Below are 23,184 nucleotides of genomic sequence, written 5' to 3' on the forward strand. Positions count from 1 at the left end.
TTAAACTTCAAGTGGACCCCCACTAATCTGCAGTAAATAGGAATATTGGTCAATCCGGATACGAAAAACATGGTGCTGTACAATCTCCACCTACTGATGCAAAGAATGCCTCTGGATTGTATCAGATGGTCCCATCTATGACTGTCCGTCTGTGGGTGACGGCAAATAATCCATATGAACATAGCTCCCAGATTGAACAAGGCGTTTCCTACTCAGTTAATTAAATCGCCAAAAAAGATTCAGAAAACCCCACATGATGACATCAGCCATTTTGCATGGGACTTTAGATGGAGAGGTTGAAAGCCTCAAAATTGAACACAAAAACCACAGTGGAGATCTTTGGATGCACTCTTATTATTCAGTTAATGGTATGATTTTCATTGGTGATAGAAGCAATGTGGGTGGCCCTGGGAAAAAAAACCTTCTGAATTGCTCCAAAACAGTTAACATACATTATCCCGATCCTGAGAAGCGGCCCAACCCTATGAATCCCTATCATGCATCTCCACATACCTCACATGGTACACTCGTCACAGGAAACTCTATCAATGGCCACATTCATGCAGCCACCTGTTTGGAGAAATATGAATTATACCTGCGACTGAACGATCGATGTGGAGACTCAGTGCTTGGTTTCTGCAGATGCAGGAATTTCTGGACTTTCTCGCCCAAGAAGTGGGGGTTACTTTGACCTGAATTGCTGCACCTTGGACTCTGCAAGAAACTTGTGGCTGGCTGGTAAAGCTGTTTTGAGAGAGGCTGCGAGATCCTACATGAGGAGCCAGGAGTGGGCTCAGTGGCAGCGGATTATCAAACTAAAATCCAGTATCCTTGGATTGTAGCGCCAGGGCTACGCTAATATGAATGGTGAGGATTTACACTGACTAGCTCTGAAGGGGAAGTCACTCCAGCAGCTGGCACTTCAGGAGACCTCAACACATAGGGACTATAAGTGGGGGGACAGGTCAGGCAAGCTCTTGTATTAGTTGGTGACGTGGGAGCTGGCCTCCCCGATTGTCCCCTCTATTCAGTCCGCAGTGGGGGTGGCAGTGAAAACCGCTGAGGATATAGCAGCTGTGTTTGCAGCATATTATAGGGATCCATATGCTCCCAGAGAGAGGCTTCATCCGGAGGCGGCCTGTCCTTTAGTATTCGATATCCTGGTGCCTGGTGTCTGTGAGTGACGGCAGCCTTAGACCACCCTTTTAAAGCGAAAGAGTTCACGCTGGCTCTCCGGGACATGAACTTGGGAAAACCCTGGGCCCAGATGGGTTCCCACTGAATACTATAAACACTTCTAGACCCTCCTGATGCCTCGCCTTCTTGGCCCTTATGAGGAGGTGGTATACAAGGCACGCACATTGTGGTCCTACTTAATTCCGGCCAACATTTTGATGGGTGTGCGTCATATCACCGAATTTCGCTTACTCACTCTGACGTGAAATTCTTCATGAAAATGCTGGTGAACCAGAGGCTCATGGTCATCTCACAACAGGTCAACTCAGATCAATAAGGGTTTATGCGCCATAAGAGTACGAGGTACTGCCTCCGCAGGGTCCCAATAGCACTTGTCTGTCTTTCTCTGCTGGGGGATCCCTTCATTTGGATTTTGAGAAGGCTGTTGATTCTGGAGGAGATATTAATCAGGCTGGTTTTGGGCCCTGGGTTCTGGACATTAGTGTGGGTGCCCTACTATAACCCCGAAGGCCCATATATGGGTCAACAGCACCTTGTTTGCCCATTTCATGATTGGTCGGGGCACCCACCAGGGATGGCTACTGTCACCACTTTTTTTTGCTCTGGCGATCGAGCCACTGGCAGTGTGGATTCACTGTGATGCTCAGGTTCGGTGATCTGATTAGTGGGTGGCGACGGAGGACCGCATTGCACTCTACGTGGATGATGGGCTTCTGTATATCTCTTGCCGTCGCTTACAATTCCTGGGATGCTGCAGATCCGTGGTCTATATGTGGATGCATAGGGCTTACCATTTTCTTGCCTAAATCTGTCTTGGTCCTCTTGAAGGGGCCTATGATTGACGAGGAGAGGTCAGCGTGGCTTACGGTGTGCAGACTGAGGTTCCGATATTCAGGAATGTATGGAGCCCTGGAGCCAGATTTAACTTGGACCTTAAATATTCATCCCTTGTGGTCCAACTTAACGACACACCTCACCAGAATGGCTAGGTTGCCTATTAATGTCTTGGGCCGCACCGCTCTGTTCAAGATGATTGCCCTCCCCCGTTTGCTCTAACATTACAAAACTATCCCTTGCTATTGCCGCAATCCTGGTGGCGCCAGCTGATTGCCAAAATCCGGGCCGTTTTGTGGCTTAACCAACATCCCTCAATAGCGTATGGGAAATGCGCTCAATCCACTTATTATGGGAGGCTGAGGATGGCTGGGGATGGCGGACGTGTGCATTTACCTTTGGGCGGCGCACCTGCCGGTGGTCACTGAATTGTTGAGTGGGGTGTGGGGCGATCTGGCGTTTTAGTTGGAAGTGGCTGGGATAGCCCTGGACGGGATGGAAGGGTTGCTGTTTGGCCCTCCTATTCCATCTCAGTTTCTATGAGTATAACATGACGGTGGACTGCCTGAAATTCGAAATTACGCTTGCAGCCACATTCTGGGTAGGCAGTAGTTACCTCCTCATTAGAAGAGTTTTGTGGGTAGGAGAAGATTGGGACTCCAAGGTGGGAGACGCCTGGCAGGGAGCCCCCCTTCAGTCCTAACAGGTGCTGCAGAAAGAGGTTGGGCTGCACAGGTCTCAGTTTTTAGAACATAGCAAGCAAAAACAATAACTTCTCCAAAATCTACATATAACAAAAACTATATGTTTATGATATGCAAACGCCATAAATCAGACCAGTAATTTTTATAGTTTATTCAGCTTGGATACAAAAATATATATATTTTTTTTTTTTATCGAAAGTTATAGTACATGTAGTTACTTAATTAGATATACATGATTCGTGAGCACCTACATCAAGGAGCAAACAATATAAATATTCAATCTAGTACAGCACAAAAACACTAAATTTATGACCGATTACAATACAGTGATAACAAAAAAAATCATACATCAAAAAACTATACGAGACAATAATCACATAACAAACATCAAAGAACACGAAAAATCAAAAAAGATAAAAATTGTTGCTCACTGTGCTAACTTTTCTAGTGTAATGAGTATTTGAACCATATGAATAGAAATGCACCATATAAAATATTTTTGCGTCCAAGATGAATAAACTATCAAAATTACTGGGCTGATTTATGGCTTTTGCATATCATAAACATATAGTTTTTGTTATATGAAGTTTTTGGAGAAGGTATTGTTTTTGCTTGCTATGTTCAATTTCCCTGCCCTCTTCTCCAAATATATCCAGTTAGGCAGGGACCCTCTTTGTGCTTTTGAAGTTTTCTCCGTTTTTCCTAAACTTGCAATTGCGACATGCCGTGGGGCAATACTGTAGTTCCTAGAGGAATGTTACTGAGTGTAGCCCCCTGGAGTCCCAGATACTTATGGGACCCATTGCAGAGAAGAGGATTTCACAAAATTACAAATTCCTTATAGCTCATTCCCCAGACGTATTTGTGTCCCTCAAGACCAGATGGGAACAGTGGATGGGGCCCCCTGGATAATTCTGATTGGAGGGATGCTTACATGGCACCGAGAGCGCACGATATCTCCTCAGGGCTCCGGCTCATTCTGCTCAATTACCTGCATATGACCTACAAAAGGCCAGAGCAGCTTTGGCGCGCAGGCGTGCTAGAGTTATATTGGAGTAATATTGCTGTTTCAGGCACAATTAGGGACCCACTTGGTGACCTTACAGTTCTCCTCAAATATTATCCTCAACCCCATAACTCCAGTGTCACCTGCTTCTACTTAGACCCAACACAGAGCCCTCCATATTTACCAGTATATTCCCCTTGCAAAAGTGAGACCCCGCAGTTCACTGGCATGATGGAAGTGCAGCCCAGTCTGCTAGACTGACCTATTGGAAGCAATGGTTCATCCTTATATGATACGACAGACAGAACGGTACATCACCCTACAGAGCCACCCTGCAGATATCAAGAAACTGGATTGAATTGTACCATACCAGGTAGAGACCTTACCTACTCACTGCGTGACTTCCGTATTGCACCGACCCTTAATACCTCAATTAACGCGGCTGTTAAATAGGCTATCCTGATATCCCTTCTTATGCTAGGTTGTCCTTAAAACAACTACACCGCGGAGAACAACAATGTGCAGGGAGCCCAGAATGGCCACCAATGACGTAGGATAGAGGGAAGTCACTAACAAAAGAGGTAAAAGGAGCTTGCCTGCCGTCAGCAACATTTATTTGACTTATTTAATGCAATTTTATATAGCACACACTTTACCCAAAGGTATCAAAGCGCTTTACAATAGAACCAAGTAAGTTACATAAGGTACTCGTGATGGAATTTACATATTACCAAGTAACATATATGATTATAAAAATGAAAAGTGGCATAATTAGGGTAACACAAGTACAGAATACATATTTACAAAATTGAGATGCCATGAATGCCATGTGGCCGTGAGGGTCATGACCTGGGTTGGATTATTCCTGGAAGAGAAGAGTTTAAAGATCTGTTTTGAAAATCTGGAAAGTAGTGGTGGTCTGGAGGTTTGGAGGTAGCCGCATTACCTAGTAAGGATTGCACCATAAATCTTTCCCTTTTGAAAGTAGGAGGTTCGAGCAGTACGTTTTCAACATTGTGTGAAGGTCTGGAGCTGCCTGATATTTGAGTTTATTTGCCTGGTAGCAAGGGGTGGAAGTGTGTATGGTTTTATGGGCGATACAGGCAGTCTTGTAAATTGACCTATCTTCGATGGGAAGCCAGCGAAGAGAAAAAAGTATGGGTGTGATGTGATCATTTCTTTCAGCCCCATATACCAAAAATATCGCTAAATGGACGATGGATTTTAGAGGGAAAGGTGGGTTTTGGGGAGACCAGCAAAGAGAGAGTTGCAGTAGTCCAATCTGACAAGAACCAGTGATTGGACCAAAGTTTTTAGGTCTTGCTCAGGAAAGAAAAGCCTATCCGCACAAAGAAGGCACAATTAGTATCTTGCGTTCTTGGCAATGGTACTGATATGGGAATGTAGTTTGAGTCTTTTGTCTAGGATGTTGCCTAGGGATTTTGCAATGTCAATAAAGGTAGGTTTGTTGTTAAGTATGGTCAAATTGTCCATCCATGATTGACTGAACAGGAGGAGGCGAGAGTGAGGTAGAGAGAAGAAGGAATTCTGTTTTGGAGGGATTCAGAATTAGTTGATGAGTTGACATTCAGTTTTGGATGTCAACTCATCCAGTTTTGGATGAAGCTGATACTATTGTTGAGGGCTGAAATGTTGTGTGCGGAAGACAACTTTAGATAGATTTGGGTGTCTTCAGCATAGAGGTGATAATGAATCCCAGATTTTTTAGGAGATTTCCTAGCAGTTCCATGAAAACATTGAGCTGGGTTGGCATGAAAATTGTGCCTTGAGGGACGCCTTGTTCCCCAGCCATTGATGTAGAAAGACAGGTTGCTATTTTGATCATCTGTGATCTGCTCGAGAGATATGATTCAAACCATTTGAGCACTGTGCCTTCAAAACCCATTCTTTGATTTGATATGTTCAGAAGAATGTTGTGACTAGCAGTGTCAAAGGCTGCGTATAGATCCAGAAGGATCAGGAGACATGACTCACCAGAGTCAAGTACTCGCAGGGCATCATGAATCACTTGTAGCATGGCTGTTTCTGTGCTGCTGCCTTAAGTGACTCCAGATTGGAATTCGGCAAGAAGGATGTTGTCCTTGATATGTTGGGAGAGTTGCTCCGATCACAACTTTCCGTAATATAAGCAAGAAAAGGGAGGTTGGTGATCACAACAGCAAAGGGTTTCTTTAGAAGTGGGGTAACCTGTCCTGTTTTGAGGGCAACAGGAAGGGAGGAAGAGGTTAACCAGACTGGTCCAGTAGGGGAGCATGTAGGAGTAGAAGTCATTGGCAACATCATCAGGGATGGGGTCAATAGAATGGTTTGAAGGGTTTGTTTCCAGAATGTTTTTGAGGAGGGCATCTTCGGTGATGATGTCAAAGTTCTGCATTAAGCCTATGGATTTGCGGTCCACCAGAGGGGTACAATGACTGACACAATCAACGAGCGATTTCATTTATTTGATGAAGAATAGTGCGAATTCTGTAGCCTTCTTGGGATGGTCTAAACATTTGATGGTGAGGAAGAGTTGCTGGTATTTTTGATAAGGTCAAATAGCTTTTTAGTTCTGTTCTTGGAGGAGTCAAGGAGGGTTCTAAAGTGAGTCGCTTTTCCACTAAAGATGTGATTATGATAGCGCGATCTTGCGTGACGTAGATTAGAGAGATTATTAATGGAAGGAGATTGTCTACATTTGTTCTCCAGGTACCTCACATTCTTTCTTTATTCATAGAGGGATTTATTGAACCATGGTGCAGAAGGAGTGGTCCTTTTCTTTTTGCTTTCTCATGGAGCAAAAGCGCTAATCACAACTGAAAGACTGGTGAGACTTTAAGAGGTTGAATCACTGACGGCAGAGTTGGGGTCTAGGACTGGAAGTGCCCTCATACCTGTGTTGCAAAACATGTCAAGGCTGATGGTTTTGGTGTTGTGGAACCGGGTAGTAGTCCTTTTAGTTTCGCCAAGGGTAACAGAATGAGTTAGGTGCAGTGAAGAGGGAATGAGGAATAGGTCAGACCAGTCTACTGGTATGGGATCAACATCAGTTAGCACATCTTCTTTGGAGATAATACGGTCAAGCGTGGAGCCCTTGGAGTGTGTTGGCTTTGTGCTATGTCGAACAAGATCATTTCCTAAGAGAAATGTGGCAAGCCTGTTGGCAACTGAATCTTCCAAAATGCCCCAGTGAAAATTAAAGTCTCCAAGAAAGATCACTTTGTCGCTTTATGAGTGTTGGTCACTAGAAAAGTCAGTGAATTCCTCCATGAAGGCAGAGCAGTCACCTGGGGGGTGATAAATGGCATGAAATCTGAGATGGGACCTTTGCTGTACTTGAAGTTCCAGAGAAGGCATTCGAAGGTGCAGAAAGAGCTGCTGGGAAAATTCTTGAATTGAAGGGAGTTTCTGAAGACAACTATCACCGTCCCCCAACTTTGTCCTCTCTATCATTTCTGATAATGGAATAGTCCGTGGGTAAGTAGTATTAGAGGTGTCATTGAAGCAGGTCTCAGTGAAGAAAAGTAAATCAAGATTGTAAAGGTTGATAAAGTCTGAATTTTCCAGCTTGTGTTTATTTGCAGATTTACAGTTGTGAAGCAAACAGCTCAGATCTGATATGACTGTTTTGGTGAAGGGGTGTCAGGTCCTTTAGGAGTGATAGGGATAATGTTTCTGACTGTTGGTGCCTTGGTTGAAAATGGCTAGTGTTTGGTTTGGGCCCAGGAGATCGTCGGTATAGTGCAATGATTATTATTGGATGGAGAGGAGAAGGTGTTGGGGTTAGAAGTATTGTAGCTAGCCAATAAATTGGAAATGTCTGTTGGGGACAGCTTTTTTGGGGCGTGGGAGAAGGGTATTCCTCTGGATAAGGCGTTTGAGTTAATGAGCATTCACCAGGGGTAATAGGGAGTTGGGCAAAGTGGACATTTTAGAACTTAGGTGGGAGATGGTAGCTTCAAGCTGGGTGATTGAGGAGATGAGGTGTCCTTGTTTATTTTCGAAGAAGAGCTAAGCACGGAATGTTATGTTGCTTGATGGGTTCTGAAGAGAGTTCAACTTGAGAGGGAGAGCAAGGGGGTGGGAGAGATTTGCTGGGGTATTGGATTATAGAATGGAGGCAGACTCATCAAGTGGTGTTGATTAGTAGTAATAATAGGTGCAGCTGTGGTGGAGAGAAAAGTATATGAGCATACATTGAAAGAAATAGAAGTATTGAGTTCTAAATGAGGAGGAGAAGGGTGAGGGTTGTGGTGGGAGGAAAGTAGGAGGGGAGGGGATAGAAGGGAGTCAAAGAAAGGCAGGGGGTTGGGAGGTGAAAAGAGGAAGAGGTGGAGAGGGCATGTGGGCTGGCAAAGTGAGTGTATGGGGGCTGTATACATGCACAATTAGGAAAATTGACCAGGAGGGTAGATGTAGAAAGTGTACGGTTCTTCTAGGCTAGAGGAACGGGGAAGGAAAAGGTAGAGGTTGCTATAGGAGGGTAATGAGACGAGCAGCAGTCCTGGAATGAGGGGGTTGAAGAGAGATGTATGGGGTTTGCGAAGGACTCAGGTTAAAGGTAGAGGAAGCGGGGGAAGGAGCTGGCCCGGACTGGCCATTGCGGGCACCAGACAATCCCCCGGTACGCCGCACGGGTGGGGGCCGGTTTGGGGCCCTGGGGGCCGTTTTGTTACAGGGCCGTTTTAGCAGCATAGCCAGTTTGGGTTCTCAGTCCGGCCCTGGGAAGGAGGGTGGGGTGGATAAGCAAGAAGATCGTGTGGTGGAGAAGTCGCTCTGTGAGCTGGAAAGTCTGGCTGCTGGAAAAAAAGAATTGGATAAGGGGGTGGTTAAGCTGGTAGGGCGCAGGTTTCTTCGGAGTCCCAGGATGGTATGGAGGGGTAAATGAGAGTGCTGGCCATTGGCCGGGCTGCAGTGTTGAGGATAACATTACAGTTGTAGAAGGAGAAATTGGGAGGAGGGGAAGCAGGGGTGAAGGGGGGTATCGGGTCTGCCAGAGGGGAGGCCTGTTTCTCCTGGGAGAGCTGCCTTCTGGTGTCCTGGTGGCTAGGGGGAGAAGAGATTGAATTGAAGGAGGAGTCAGATGGAGAGATCGAAGCCCCAGGGATGGTGAGCAGGGTTGGAAACAGGTGGTCGAAAAGAGAGAGACGAGTTGTTAAAGAGTGAGATAGTGAGTAATCCATTGAAGCCAGCTGAAGGTGAAATTTTTAGTTGGTGCCAATGTGTGATTGAGGAGGAGGAAGTAATGTTAAAGGAGTTATTGAAAATAGTGGCCTGGGATGAGATGTTATTGGTGAAGAAACTGAGGTCAGTTTTGAGCCTTCTATATGGACCGCTATGGTATTGATCAACGAAAAGGGAATCAGGAAATTGTTCAAGGGTGTTATGTGTGAACCTTGTTTCCGGTGCTTTGTCCAAATTGGGAGGGTAAATGATCTTGAAGCAGTTGGCTCCAGTTTTCACTCGTTTGGTCGACATAGTTAAGAACTGGAGAGGATGAAATGGGGATGGTAAGGGGAAGGGGTGAGCTCCACGTGTATGGTGACAGAGTGCAGAAGGAGGAGATGGTACATAATTTGTGGGATCCTTAAGTAATAACAATGAAAAGAGAGGCCAGAGTGAGGAATAGTATACCAGTTGAAGGTAGATGCACGTTGACGCAGCTGACCTCCGGGGAAAGATGTGTACCAGTTGAAGGTAGAGGCACGTTGACGCAGCTGACCTCTGGCAGTGTAGGATGGGTCTGGTGGGGTCATAGCTTTTAGAGATTTGCTGTAGCAAGTTAAAATAGACCAGGTAGTGCTTCCACTGTTTCTATGACTGGCCTCAATGGGGAGAAGACTGGTCCTTCCACAGCTTCAATATCTTGCATTAGGGTAAGGAGAGTAGTGAACAACCGGGTTTTCTTAGAACCCAGCGGTGCCAGGGACACACCCAAAGTCTTCGGATTCACCTGTCTTGGCATACAGAGACACGGAATACTTCTAGGTGGCGTCAGAGATCAAATTTATTAGCTGCAGCTAGTAACAGTAAACCAATCAATACAACACGGTGTACAACTCAGGAGACTGCTCAATTTTCGTAGAGCAAGACTTCATTTTTTATGCAATTTTCGATTAATTACGAATGCACACCCACTGCGACAAATTCTGACCAATGAAATACAGTTCACATACATTATCACATTCCAAAAAGCTCACTTTACATCGTACCAACCCACAAGTTAATTATTAGGAATGTCCCAAATTCAGTTTCCACAAATCGGACATACCCCTAATTGAAAGCACTACCCATGTAATGAAAAGTCGTAAAAAAAAGAAACAATTCAGATGTTGAGTAGGATAAGATATGTGCAAGGAACTAAAAGTTAACGATATCCTGAACATTGATTGGTATTTTCAGACAACGATCAGCTAGGAAAATTGGCCTTGCAAAGGGTCAGTTTCAGGTGACGGGGTCAGCATCTTTGCAGTTCACTCGTAAATCGAAAAGGGCTTGTTAATGCTTACATGAACAACGAGGCCCATGCAACTTTGTTCGTTCGTTTACCTCTACGGCCTACGTGAGGGCAACACAAAATGGCGTCATGAACAACGCAAACATAATGGAGTCCGGTCCCGAAAACCACGGAACCTCAGACCCTCCTTTTGCCATTACGTAGGCAATAACCTAAACTCACGTCAATCTGAATCCAGGTCTATATCTATTCTCATCAGGTCATCAAGGTGTTGCTGTAACATCATCTTATTATCCTTCACTTTTCTCGGGACAGGTCTTTTCACACAGATCGTAGCACAAAGGCCACAAATGGCGGGACCACACTGGATGCATAAGCAACACGAGAAAAGGATTGCTAAAGCCATACCAAGAAACATCAGAATCTTTCATCCCCATTTGGACAGTAATTCCCAAAACCATCCTATCAACGACCAGCTCCCTTCGTCTGCATGTATAGACTCAGCGGACTTATGCAACTTCAAGATGGCTTGGTATACTGTCGGGGCATTATCTGGTATGAAAACGCAGCAACTAGACCCGATCAATTTACATACTCCAGCTCTATCTGCAAGTATAATATCTAAAGCAAAGCGGTTCTGTAATGTCATAAGGCAATTCGCTTGAAGCTCAGCGGTAATATTGCTAAGGGCACCTGCAGTCTCATTTATAGTGGCCTCGACCACTCTCGTAAGCTCAGTATGTATGTAGGGTGGAGCAAAAATGCCACATAACATGTGCCTGAAAAATCACAAGGCAACCATGTATATGCTCTATCATAATAAACAAAATACGTGCCTTTGGCTGGCATGAACGGTGGAGATTTCTGGGACGTATAGACATAGGTGTGAACACATACACTGAGCTGAGCTCTCGGATTCTGACCATTACCTTGCAGACAAAAATGACCTCGGTGGGGTACAATCCAAATAGGAGGAGACCTTTTCTGTCTCTCTTTTTCTGTCAGACTAATACTATATCTCGTCTTGTTCCAACCAACATATGCTCGTAACTCATCTTTAGGGATAGCATTATACGCATCAATATCTCTGACCATATCTACTATTCCCTGTATCAAGGCATTATTATTCGTATTATCTTTGACGGAACGTACAGGAGCTGCCTCATTTGCATAGATAAACATTGATTGCAGTGCCCATACTGACCCATTAGGCGAAAAAGGCAAAACCAAATATGGCATTCCCTTATCTGTCGTATGTGGCATAAGACCACAAACCCAACAATTTTGGTATTTACTACTAGCTGATGTTGATGCAACATCTGTATAAACGAATTGTTCACAAATTCTAATCTTCGTGTCTGTTCATGTTCAGGCAACGTATGAAACTCATGTGGGGAAACAGTAGAAAAAGAAAGGATAGGTTGGGAGGTAGATGCAAGCGTCTGTTGTGAAACATAGATAATCCAACCCACACAAGCTAACGTAATATTCAAAAGTATTAGAAAACACAGTATTAAAAAACATTTGCTACTAATCAATGTACACATTTTTGCTCAAAATCAGTTCTCTCAACACCCTTATCAGACTCAAAAGACTCCATCCTCTAACGTGCTGCTCACGACTATTACCTTCTTCACTTAAGTGTGCGTCAAGATCGTACTAACGACCATGAACCACAGACCTTGTGTCAATACGCGGCTCACCCCTTAAGGCTGTACCGCGACCCTGCAGCTGAGCCCGGATGGTGACTTGAAAAAGTAAAAAAAAGTCTCTTGATCTGACAAGGTGTAATTCACTACATGAAAAAATTCAATTTTTATTTGTCCATAGGTTCAGTCTTTCTCGATCTTAGATTGTAGCGCTCTTTACCAGGCACGGTTTGTTCTTGAAAAAGGACCTCCGGATTCGTTGTGTTGAGTCTCAGATGGGAAGGCACAGCAGCTTGCAGAATGTCATCATCCTCGCGTTCTGACTGAGTCCATGTCAAATGTGCATCACTAAAAGGTACGAATCTAGGAATCCTTTCACATTCGGAATCGGCTATACCATCCCTCACCCACTTGTCATACGGTAAGAGCAACGGGACCTTCTTACAAAGGGTGGCATGCACCCAGTTTTTTTTACCAGCTACTTTAACAGCAGTTCTAGAGGCCAAAAGGACCAAATGTGGTCCAGTCCATCTCGGTTCTTAAATTCTTGGTTCGTTGAAAATTCTTCGTCAAGATGTAATTTCCAGGTTGAATCGTATGGCCTGGATCTGCAGTAGCTGTCGACAAACTGTCATAGACCTGTAGGTGGAGAACACGTAATTTAGCAGTCAAGTCATGTAAGTAATCCACCAACATGGGGTACTCAATCTCACTATATTTTTTAGGACGAGGCACACCCCAAACTTTCGCTGGACGACCAAAAACTATTTTGTATGGGCTAAATCCCACACGAGAATGCACTGTCGTCCTTGTTGACAAAAGAGCCAACAGCAAGGCATCTGGCCATGTCAGACCAGTGCTCGCTTGTATCTTAGCTAGTTTCAGCTTCAACGTGCCATTATTACACTCAACACGTTCAGCAGACTGGGGGTGATTGGCAGCATGGAATTTCTGATTGATACCCAAACCAGCACACACTTTCTTCATAATTTGACCCACAAATTCACTCCCATTGTCGCTCCATACAATTCTCGGCAAACCATACCTAGTGAAATACACTTCTGGTCAAAACCTTGGCTGTAGACAAGGCAGTATTATCCTTCAGGGGGTAGGCCTCTCTCCATCTGGAAAAGGCGCAAACAACCACAAGGACATACTTCAAGTTATTGCATCTCTCCATGTGAGTTTAATCTAACTGTATCACTTCAAACAGATACGTCGGAGGAGCAAAATGACCAGCTGGAGTTGGAGTTCCCTTTCCAGGATTGTACTTCAAACAAATCATGTAATGTTTCACCACATTCTCAGCACATCTCGGAATTCCAGCATTCTGCCATACTGGAGCCAACAACTTGCATATCCCTTTCGAACTGATATGAGCCATTCCATGAGCCATTGTAACCACTGGGAGCACATACGCATCTGGCAACAACCATCGCTGGTGTTCTGACAACTCAACCCAACAACCTGTCGAATCCAACATACCCGTAGTTTCTCACCACACACTCCCTTCTTTTTCTGTAGCTTCAGCCTGAATCATCTTCACACTTTCTATTGTGTCTTCACACATTCCACCAGCCATAACCCAATTAACAGGGCCTGCAACACACATACGGCTCATCATGTCTTTCGCCGTTTCCTTCGCAACTTCATCCGCAAACTCATTCCCTCGACCCACATCATCCACAACTTTCTTATGCGCACTACACTTCACAATTGCAATCTGCTTTGGGAGAGTAAGTGATTCCAGAAGTTCATTCACCAACTGCCCATGTTGAATTTTCATACCATGGGAAGTAAGAAACCCTCTCTCTCTCCACAAATGTCCAAAACTATGGGCAACACCGAACGCATACTGGCTATCAGTATAGACATTCACTCGCTTTCCCTCTGACAATACACACGCTCTAGTCAATGCAATCAACTCTGCTGCTGGCGCAGAATTCTGTGCTATGCGTGCTGTTTCAACAACTGTATGTAAAGTTGTGACGGCATATGCTGCAGTCATCTCACCATTCGGAAGCTTGAAACACGAACCATCTACCCATAAGCTACCATCAACATTCGTAAGAGGAGTATCTTTTAAATAAACTCTAGCCTTCGTTTCTTCCTCTGTCCGAAGGAAGCAATCATGCTGTTCTTGAGCATCTGTCTCTACAGAAATCGGCAACAACGTAGCTGGATTCAGCACATTACATCTCTTGATGTGCACATGACTGGCCAAAAGAGTCAACTCATAACCTGACAGACGTGCACTAGTAAGGTGCTGTGTCTTAGTTCTGTTCAATAAGGTATCCACTGCATGTAGGACCATCACAATCAACGTATTATCCAATACCAAACCAGCAGACTGTTGGATAGAAACAGCCGCTGCCGCTGTAGCTCTCAAACAACTCAGCAACGCTTTAGCTACTGGATCTAACATCGCTGAAAAATACGCACAAGGGCGTTGCTTGTCTCCAAATCGTTGCGTCAGTGCTGACAATGCACAACCTTCTCTCTCGTGTACATACAATGTGAAAGGCTTACTGTAGTCCGGAGTACCCAACACCGGAGCCGAACACAATGCATCACGTAATTCAGAAAAACTTTTCTGACACTCATCAGACCAAGGGAGAGGATACGGAGTATCTTTAAGAGTCAGTGCCACCAGAGGTTTCGCTAGCAGGGAAAAATTAGGGATCCATTGCCTACAATACGAGGTGATACCTAAGAAAGCACACACTTCTCTCTGTGTGGATGGTACAGTCATTTGCGCAGTCGCTTGAATTCGTCTGGGGTCAACTGCTTCCCTCCTTCGACAAGAGATGACCTAAGTAGGTTACTTCTTGGCGGCAATACTGTAACTTTGAAGGTGACACTTTATGATGAAGGTCAGACAAATGTCATAACAAAGAAAGAGTAGCCTCTTTACAAATCTTTTCATCATCAGCAGCAACCAACAAATCATCAACGTACTTAATAAGAGTAGCACCAGTAGGCAACACAAAACTATTAAGCTGAGTTTTCAACGCCGAACTATAGATGGAGGGACTTTCACAATAACCTTGAGGAGCTCTCTTAAACCGGAAGCTTCGGCCTCCTAAAGAGAAGCCAAAAATATCTCTACTCTCCTCAGCAATCGGAATGCTGAAGAAAGCATTCTTTAAGTCGATAACAGAAAACTAGGCTGCCGAAGCAGGAATTAGAGTCAACAAAGCAGTGATATCCGGGACAACAGGAAACTGTGGCACAACAATTTTGTTGACCTCTCGAAGGTCAATCACAAACCGATACACAGGTGGCTGAGAAGCATCAGTACGCTTAAGGACAGGCAAAACAGGACTGTTGCACACATTACCTCTCGTTTCTTCAATGACATCCTTCTCAACCAAATCATAAATAATCGCTAAAAGAGCTCTCTCGCCATCGCTCGATATTTTATATTGCGGAATACGAGGTAGCCTAGCATTCGACTTGAGGGTAACAACATATGGTGGAATCTGCAAGAGACCAACATCATTGGGACCTGTAGCCCAAAGTGTATCAGGAAGAGAATGCAATTCCAGTGGAAGACAATCTTTAGACAAATACATCGGAGAAATCACTTTCTTACCCAAGGTAAGATGTACTCCCGAAGGAGAGCAATGCAATGTCGCACACAATCTTTTCAACAAGTCCAAACCCAACAGATTCTCACCACAGCCAGTCGTTAAAATAAGAGGAGCTTCCAATTCACAACGACCAATAGAAAGGGGCAAAGGACTAGAAACCGGGTTACAAACTGGGGAACCAGAAAATCCTACTGAAATATTGGTCAAGCCAGACAAAGGTGCGCCAGGAAGTTTAGAGTGTGTGATTGAACTCTTCGTCGCACCAGTATCCAAAAGAAAAGGTTCTGCCACACCTAATGTAATCACTTCAACATAAGGTCCACTCTGGTCTACTGGAATTGACACTACTCCCTCTCTTTGCCCATGGCTGTCCTAACTATCATTATAACCAGTACTCTCACTCTCAACACAGTAATCCTCAACATAGTACTGTGCAGACAGACCACTCGGAAACATTCTGTCTGTCAAAATAATTTGCAGAATTCTGAAGGGAAGAGGAACGCTCATTCTGGGGTATCACACCACATCCCCTACCCCTAGGAGCTTGCTGGAAACCACCACGACCTCTTTGACCAGATACGCCATTCGCATGCTGTAGCAAAGCCGGGCAACTATTCTTGAAATGACCTTTCTCTCTGCAATAAGCACACTGATTAGGACCAGGAAAGAATCGCTGAGCATAAGGCTCAGGCTTCTGAAACTGTGGAGGTTGCTGAAACTGAGGCTGATTCTGATGAGGCGGATAAGCTTGCTGCAAAAGAACTTTCGTCTTTAAATCTTGAGTTTTCTTCTCTGCTTTATCCTTCTCATCTTTATCCCTATTCTCATAATATTGTGCAGTAGCCAATATCTGGGCCGATGAAGAAACACCCCAGGAACTCTCAGAGTCCTTTAATTTATTAGAAAGCTCGGGAAGCAAATTAAAGACAAATTTGTCCACGAACAACCTTTGACCACCTTCCGTACTCATGTCCTGACCACTATAATCGATAAACGTCTCTTCAAACCTCGTGAAGAAATCAGACACACTCTCGTCTTTCTTTTGTTTGCATGCTGCTAACTTGTCACAATTCACTCGCAAAGCAGGCATCATAGTTTTCATCAAATTAATATTTCTACCTGGTAATTCTGCAACCAAGGGCTCAGGTTTGGCACCTCCTCCCTGCCGACCATCTGAAGCAACAATATTAGCCCATGTATCGCCTAATTCTGCCGCATGATTCTCATGGCGAATCTTCGCCCACAAAGGTTGAGGAACTACATTACCCATTAACATATCTATGTCAGCTAAATTCATAATACACGCATCAACTGTCTGGGACAACTCCTTGTAATAACCAGCAGGATTCTTACGGGGGTAAGGTAAGGTCTGCTTAAGAGCCAAGACCTCTGCTCTTTTCCAAGGAACATGTACCCATACTCGCTGAAAATGAGCAGGAACAGCATTAATGTTATGAGCGGTAACAGCCTGAACTGCGTCTCTCCATACAGGAGGAACCTCTCTCATAGGATACTGCTTCACTTTCCTCCTAACAGAAGAATCAGGTTCGTACAATGGCTTAGACGGTAACCTAGACCTGAAAGCAAGTATCGTCTCTACGGCATCTGTAACATCAGATTCCACTATCGTCCCTTTAGCAAATTCTGACTGAACATCTAGCACTTCCTGCGGAATCGGACCCAACTCATTATCTTCCCATTCCTGACGAAGAAACATACACATTACATCAAAAACATACCTTTGCTTAGGCGGTTCCCACTGAAAGAAAACATCCATAACCGCTGGCAAATTATACCTGGAAGCATTTAAAATCCATCTACGAGCCAATAAATCCAACACTGCCCGCTCTTCGCGACCAGGAAACTGATTACGACTCTGCTTTCGTTCCGAAACAGGGGTCATATTCAGTGCCCCAAATAGTGGAGACAACAAATTAGCAACAGTCTCAGTCATTCGTTTTCGAGCAGAAGGAGAAGAAGTAGGCGTAAAAACAGGAAAATGAATATCTTGAGGCAAAGTAGGAACAAGAGCAGTAAGAGTCTGAGATGCAGAAGTAGAAGGCAAAGGAGTTTGAGGCAAAGCTGGTAGCAAAGCTTGCGACCCTAGAGTGGGTTGCGCAGTAGGAGGCAAAACCATCTGTGGAGCACCGGGTGGCTGAACAACAGCAGGAGGTTGAACAACAAAGGGTGGAACAACCAGGGGTAATGGAGGCACAGTAGCACCCTGCACATAAGGGGGTGGAAATCTCAGTAAATGAGAAATCAAAGGATCTTTTTCAAGGTCTTCAATTACTTTCGGAGGAGAAGATGGCAAGGCCGGATAACATTTATCTATGGCCATGCAACGCTGTCTATCTCAAACTTCACTCGCACGCTCTTCTCCGTCTTCTCTAAACTGCCTAGCAGCTTGTAGTACTGACATATTCTTATCTTTCCTATCTCTTTTTGCTTGCTTAATTTCTCGCTGTTTGGCTTCCTTTCGCCAAAGGCAGAAAGAGTCAAACATTGCCGGCCGGGCTTTCTTCTTAAATAGCGCAACTTCCAAATTATCTAAAATATTTAATTCGAAACTACCATGTTGGTGCCATCGTAAAACACCATCTTTCTTCGTATAGCGAACCCACACTTCATTATAAGTAATAGGACCCACTCCGTGTTTTGAATAGAGCTCATAAGTCGGAGTTCCAACCGGAGGTATCGGACACGAATCCTCCAACCGGGAATCCCTGTTGCAACCACAACTAAACCATTTCCTAATTTTGCTAAGACCAGGCATCTTATAGCTCACTAATCTAGCTTCAAACTTCAAGGGGTTATCAACTATCGATACACTCGTAAATATACGAGCCCCTTGGCTTCGACTATTGCAATAACCGAATCAAAACCAAGAACCAAAACAAAGTTGTGGGAGGGACCCACTTATACTTAACCAAAGTATCTGTCACGCCACCAGAAGACCGTCTATCGTCTCGCTTTACAAAGGATCAATCAAGGGTCCAAGACAGGGCGACAGTCAGGGCAGCAGTCATTCGTAGCCGTCGGAAAGCGGGGAGGCCTCGCAGTAAAAACTTTCGGTCCACGTCGACATGCAGGGGTCGATGAAGTGGCGGCCTTCCTCCAGAATTTTCTCACATGGCTCCTCATGATCCTCGGGCTTGGACCGGTACCAGTTGATGTCGCCCCACGTGGGGCGCCAACTGAAGAACCGGGTTTTCTTAGAACCCAGCGGTGCCAGGGACACACCTGAAGTCTTCGGATTCACCTGTCTTGGCATACAGAGACACGGATTTATTAGCTGCAGCTAGTAACAGTAATCCAAGCAATACAACACGGTGTACAACTCAGGAGACTGCTCAATTTTCGTAGAGCAAGACATCACTTTTTATGGAATTTTCGATTAATCACGAATGCACACCCACTGCGACAAATTCTGACCAATGAAATACAGTTCACATACATTATCACATTCCAAAAAGCTCACTTTACATCGTACCAACCCACAAATTAATTATTAGGAATGCCCCAAATTCAGTTTCCACAAATCGGACATACCCATAATTGAAAGCACTACCCATGTAATGAAAAGTCATAAAAAAAGAAACAATTCAGATGTTGAGTAGGATAAGATATGTGCAAGGAACTAAAAGTTAACGATATCCTGAACATTGATTGGTATTTTCAGACAACGATCAGCTAGGAAAATTGGCCTCGCAAAGGGTCAGTTTCAGGTGACGGGGTCAGCATCTTTGCAGTTCACTCGTAAATCGAAAAGGGCTTGTTAATGCTTACATGAACAACGAGGCCCATGCAACTTTGTTCATTCGTTTACCTCTACGGTCTACGTGAGGGCAACACAAAATGGCGTCATGAACAACGCAAACAAAATGGAGTCCAGTCCCGAAAACCACGGAACCTCAGTAGTCCTTCCATAGTTTCAATGGCCTGCCTCAAAGTAGAGGAATGCGTCCTTCCACGGTTTCAATGAATTGCCTCAAAGGGAGTGAGAATGCACCACAGTCACACAGGCCATGCTGTCTTTGTAAGGCCTGTGTTATTCTTCTCGCACCTTACAGACGTCCATGGATTCAGCCATTGCTGAGTTCAACACAGTGCTTAACTTGAGCCAGTGGTTGCAGGTGGGACCCAACAACACTCTTTTTGGAGCACTTAATTATCAGACTGATACAGAGCAAGATTGAGAAAAGCAGCTAAGGGGGAAAGAAAGAGGAAGTGAAAGATGGAAAAGGAGTGGCAAAGGCACAAGTCAGGGTGAAAAGGAACATAAAAGAGTGCAATATGGGGCCAGGGAGAACATATTGGTGGGTGAAAGAGGCATGAGGTGAAATAAAGTGTAGACAGACATCATATTCAGCAACTCCAACATTTAGCAGCGGCATCAGTAGGCTTCTTAGAAAACCTTTGGCCCTGCCACTTATTCTTTTACAAATTAAGCACTGGAGATTTACCTCAGATCTCAGTGACACTGTACTTTTGTACACTGGGAAAGGGGGTGCATTCCTGGGGAAGGAACCAAGAATTGTGCCCGTGGTGGAATTGTAGTGCACTCCAAATATAGCGATACTTGCTTTCTATTATCATGTTTATTAATGATTTTAATATTTGTTTTCCTGCAGGATATGTTATGGTTTTAATTAACTGAAATGAACATACTTTGACTTTGTAGTGCACTGATGCACAAATCTTTGCAGTCTCAAAGACGTAGACTATTATTACTGATCTTCCATACATGCGTTATCTATTTGTTTTGTCTTATAAACCGCATTCTCTGTTTTTGTGGTCTGATAGTTCTGTAAGCATTCCCAGGAGAGGGCCTTTGGCTCTGCCCACATGTTGGAACCTAGAGGTACATTTTTTTGATTGGGAAGAAGTTGTGTGCTTCCACAAAAACGTGCTTGCCCTCCACACAGCTTGAGCTTGTAGGGGCACACACATGATATTGTAATACTATTAAAGTGTTTTATGTAACTAGATAATTTATGGTGTTTTTCGCCAGCACAGTTGGGAGGAGGGCTGTCACATGGATGTTTAGCTCTGGCTTGATAGAGCAACCGTCACCTCACATTTTAACCTGCATCATGCTACAGTTCTCTGCTGCGACACAAATGCATATCCATTCCCATGCTGTTTACTTGTAATGCTTCGCTTTACCATACAGTATTACTTGAAAGTCAGACCTATTGGCTTTGCCCGTGCTTGTTTACTATGGGTGTGTGCTCTGTAAAGTGCTATTTGACGCTGCAGGTGCATGCTGAGTCATTTTTCCCACTTACGCCAGCCCGCTTTAGGAACATTATTAGGCAGTGAGTCACCCTCTCCTCGTGCACACAGCACTAGGGCTGAGAAAAATGCACAAACCCTTTCTTTTTCTTTCTCCAAAACTACAGGCCGGTGCTCCGCGCTTTGCCCACACAATCCTCGGGATTCGAAGATGTAGGGTGGTGACTGCTGTATGTCCCAGAGTACCGATAAACGTGCAAACCCCACACACCTGTCTTCTACCCCTGATTCCGCTGTGTCGCAATCTGTAACACTTTCCAATCTACCTCCTGCGACGTGTAACAGATTCTATGGCAGGACCGGAGGCTTCAGATTATGCTTCTCAAACTTTACTGCATCAACACAGCAGCCAATGAAAATATATTATTTTCTCAAGTAAACAGTAAATTACTACATTTCCCATGAACACCATGGTTATAGGCACGCCCCCACAGTCCATAAGAACCCCCAGCGTGCACATCACATCCTCTTTCTTTGCTGCTCAAGACAGAGTTAAGTGCCACTTCCCTGTCCCCTCACTCTGCTTGTCTCTTTGGGGGTGTCTTGGGAAAAGTCTGAATTGATTGCCTAATGCGGGTGGTTCCGCTTTTGAATTGAGGACGGGGGTGCTCCCTGGTGGCATTTATTTTCGTTTTTTGGTGCAATTGTGATTTTCAGTGTTTTAGATTCGAGCGCTCACCTTGCGCTTCGTTGCTTGGGCCGTCTTCTACAAGGGGCTGCTCCCGCCTTGGAGCGAGCGCCTGTCAGCGCGCTGCTTCCGTTGTGGAGAGCGCGGCTGTCAGCGCGTGTTTTCTACGGTCTTTGACCGGCAAGGGGCGATCCGCGCTCAGCACTGGGGCCCGTTACCGGCTGCCTGAAGGCGCGCGGAGGCTCCCTAATGCGCCCTGCGTTCAGGCCGGGTGGCTCACGGCCGACGCGCGCGCCCAAAGACGCTGACCATTTGGGCTGCTTTTAGTAGTATTTTGGTCGCGTTTTGGGCGGCGCGCCTCGGCACGTCCCCCTGGCTTCCTGGAAAGCGCGTTTTGCGCTTTCTACACACCGGCTTGCCCCTTGTTGGATCACCTGTGCAGGGTGGGATAATTGAGAGTCCTGAGTGGGCACACGCTCTCTGAATTTGAGGACCTTGGCCACTGGCCTTCCTGACTACAGCTTTGCTGAGGGGGTTTGGGTACAGTTGGTGTGACATTGACCTGTTGTGTGCAGTGGGCTGACCCCCCCCACCACCCCCAAAGGCTGCCAGGGTTATTCCCTTATATTTCAGTGCCATTTTGATACAATGGAAGAGTGGGTTAAGTACCCTGAGGAGGAAGAGGCAGATGGGGAGGTTACTAATGAAGGGCAGCAGGACGCTGTTCTAGAGGATACTATTGTTGAAGCTTTGGATGCCTCGGTCCAAGCTTCTGTTGACAGAGCCATGGAGACGAAGGTCCCCCAGACTGTGCAGCAAGCACTCGCAGTGGCCCTGCGCCCCATTCGTAAGCAGTTGGAAGGCTTTGCGAAGCGTCATGGCTACGATAAACGCAAGAAGCAGAAGCGCGATGCTCCGTCTACCTCTACTTCAGTTCCGGAGGAGCACCAGTCGTGGCCGCATGCGCAGTCCCTGGCTTCCCTTCCGGTTAAGGAATGCGCTAGTCAGCCACGTTCTGGCGGCAAGGCGAAAAGCAAACGTCCCGTGGTGGTGGACACGGATACCACCACCACTAACACTGATACCAATACCGATACTGATACTTCGGAGGAGCATCCTCCGCCCCCTAAGAAGGCCAGACCGGCTTCTAAACCTGTGGAGGACAAGGCCCCTAAGGCCTTCCACTTTGACCCTTCAGACATCATCCACCCTCGGTCTTCGGACTGGGTCCCGCCAGCGGACGTGTCTGAGTACATTCACAGCCACCTCCGTAAGAGCTTCCCTCGAGAGGTGCGCAACCGGCTGCGGTCGGAATGTCCGCGTCCGGATATTCCGGACGGTGTCGCGGACACACCGGAGATAGATGCCAGCATGCTCACTTTCCTGAAAAAATTTTCGAAGGACCCTAAGAGGGGGCTTGACAGGGCCTGGCGAGGCTGTCAAGACAAGATGTTGGATGTCATCGGGCCCCTGGCGAAGATCCTAGAGATGGCCTTAGCGGCCAAAGAGGGTGCGACTCCTGTAGATCCGGACATCTTGGCTGAGTGGACTCAGCGCGCCATTTGCTTTCTGGGTAACGCAAATTGCGCCGTCTCTTCGGAGAGGCGCAAGTCCTTATTAATGCGCATGGACAGCAACTTGACGGAGCTGGCGGAAGCTGAACCTGGCCCTCTGGCCGGTGGGTGTCTCTTCGGAGACAGGTTCGTGAAGGACGTCACCAAGTATGTTGGCACCTTCACCGCATTGGATAAGGCCCAGAGTGGTATTAAACGCGCCCTCACGCAGGGTGTTTTCAACAGGGCCGGGCGAGGCGGGGGC

This window comes from Lissotriton helveticus, chromosome 3_1, assembly GCF_964261635.1.
Source record: "Lissotriton helveticus chromosome 3_1, aLisHel1.1, whole genome shotgun sequence".
Classification (NCBI taxonomy): Eukaryota; Metazoa; Chordata; class Amphibia; order Caudata; family Salamandridae; genus Lissotriton; species Lissotriton helveticus.